At 41.3% G+C, this 2,570-nt stretch overlaps 1 pseudogene; it reads right to left on the bottom strand.

The window, feature by feature from the left end:
* Positions 1 to 246: 246 nt before the first annotated feature.
* On the bottom strand, positions 247 to 1,314 carry LOC114207443 (sphingolipid delta(4)-desaturase DES1 pseudogene; annotated as a pseudogene).
* Between the last annotated feature and the right edge of the window lie 1,256 nt (positions 1,315 to 2,570).

Here is a 2,570-nt window from a genome sequence, read left to right on the forward strand (position 1 = left end):
GTGATAAATACTACCGTGATTAATTGCTCATTTTATTAGCTGTTTTAATAAAGTACAGCTTTATAGTGAAAATAATGTACTAGAAATAGCTTTTTCATGATAAGCTTACAAAATGTCAGATGTCAGGGGAACCATCCTCAACAATGATGATGCAATGCACACGCTCTGTGTGAGCAAAGCTGAACACGGGCTAGACAGGCTGACCATGGGAGGCTGGGGAAGCTCCAGGGACCACGGGGCTCACCCTCAGGACCTTCTCCGGGCTTCGATTAGTAACGCAGAAAGCCCACTTTCCAGCCCTTGTGAAGCTCCACAGAGGAATTCCTTTAGCAATGAGGACCTTCCCTCCAGTACCACCTTGCCTTTTGGATGCCGCTTCATTCTCGAGTAGGGACTTATGGTGTCGTCCGTCACGAAATCATACAGTACTTTTATCCACGAGTTGTAGTGGGGGAGGTTGTCGTAGTACTCGGCAGCAATCTTCCTCACCAGTGGAAGGCTTTTTCCGGGAATGTTGGGGAAGTCAGGGTGCTCGTTATGGTAACCCACATTGAAGATGAGCAGATTCAGAGGCCCGTAATACGAGTAAGTTTCATGTCCCTTGAGGAACATGTAATGTTCGGCTGTAAAATGTCCAGAAATCGGGTGCAAGCCTAGCCCAAGTAAGGATGTTGCCAACATGTAGACCAAAGATTTAATTCCCAAAACATAGTAAATTATAATGTCAAAAGTGACCTGGATCACAGTATTAATAATTTCCAGGTAAGAAATTGGTTTAGGGTTGATGAACAGAGGTCGGAAAGCATAAAAGAGAGGCTGAAGGACAACCCATATAAACTTTCTGAAAGTGGTACAGAAAAACCAGCCTTCAAAATCGGTGGGAATATCCACATTGATGCCATCACCCCCAAGGTAGCGATGATGGTCCATGTGATACCTCTTAAAGGAAATTGAATAGGGAATGCCAATGGGAAGATTAGCAAATATTCCAAACCAGCGATTCCACTTAGCTCTGTAGTGGCCAAAGGCGCTATTGTGGGAGACCTCATGAATAGCCAGAGTCACGGAGTGGTTAATGCAGCTGCCAAAGGCATACGCCCAAAATATGACCCACTTCCAGTCTAGGTCCTTCATTAAGTAGAACACAACCAGTTGAGTGAGAACCATCATGGTTATAATCCAAATTAAGTTGGGATCAGGTTTCATCAAGGACTTTATCTCTGGATACTTTGCCAGGATTTCCTGGCGATGGCTGGCGTGCAGCTGGTCCGTGTATACCCACTCGAAGTCTTCTCGCGTGACACAGTTCCCCATGGCGGCAGCTGGCGGACCCGCTCTGGCTCTCGCTTCTGGCCCGGGTCCTCCCAAGCCCAGCTAGTATTTTTTAAATTGTCATTCTGAACTCTATTTCTGACATCTTACTAATGTCTGCTTTGATTAGATCCATGGCAGCCGGCTGCCACTTTTTTTGTTTGTTTGTTTGTTTTTTGAAGTGATTTTTTTCTGTCTTCTCATTTTGTCCAGAGGAGAACAGATGAATGAGAGAACAAAATGCTAACAGGTTAACAATGACCCCAGAAAAATGTACACTAAACAAATCAGAAGAGACCTGAAACTGGGGGAAATCAAAGGGAAAGAAAGAAAAAAGAAAAAAAAAAGAAAAAGTAAAAAAATAAAAGAAAAGAATATGATCAGATATGATCAGGCTGATGAATAGATCAGTGCCACATACTAGATATTGGGCATATTTTGGTCTGTTAGAAGAAAATGCCTCCCAAAATTTTAAGGAAAGGAAAACTTGCGCATGTAGAAATATAAGAGTAAATATCATGAAGGGATGGAATATGACTGTAAGGATGAAAATTATAAAAGATTTTATAAAAGGAATTGATAAGAAGTTGGTTGAAAAAAGAAAGAAGAGAAATTAAAAAAAAAGTTGGGGAGAGAATGTGATCAGGCAGGAGACTATAACAAATCCATACACTAGAGAATTAGGGTATATTTTGGTATGTTAGAAGAAACTGTATCCCAAAATTTTAAAGAGAGAACAACTTATATATATATACCAAAAATAAGCTTAACTACAACGAATGGATAAAATATGACTCTAAAAATGAAAAATAAAAAAAAAGATTTTTAAAAAAGGGATTGATAAGATTTTGGTTGAAAAAGGAAAAAAAAGGAAAATTCAAAAAAAAGAAAATTAAAAAATTAACTTTGAAAGACTAAAGAATCATGGGGAAAAAAGCCATGAATTCTATGTGCCGTATTCTCCTAGGGCTGGAATTCTACCGTTCTCACTGATCGGTAAACTTGGTCTTGGCTGGCTATTCTTGCTGATCTTCTGGGGGAAGGGCCTGTTGCAGTGATTCTTAAATGTCTTTACCAGAGGTGGAATTGCCCCGTCCTTGCCGGGGTCGGGCTAAGTAACGTGCTCGGATTTGATCTGGGTACTGGGTAACTTTTGTTCCCTGAAAGCTTTCCGTACAGCTTTGGTGGATGAGAGTGAAAATGGCAGCCTCCCAATCTCCACCCCAGAGGAGCCAAGAACTCAGGGCCCCACTCCTCAG

This window comes from Eumetopias jubatus, unplaced genomic scaffold (genome assembly GCF_037043125.1).
Source record: "Eumetopias jubatus isolate StellerSeaLion01/CBP00866 unplaced genomic scaffold, mEumJub1_p1.0 scaffold_11, whole genome shotgun sequence".
NCBI lineage: Eukaryota > Metazoa > Chordata > Mammalia > Carnivora > Otariidae > Eumetopias > Eumetopias jubatus.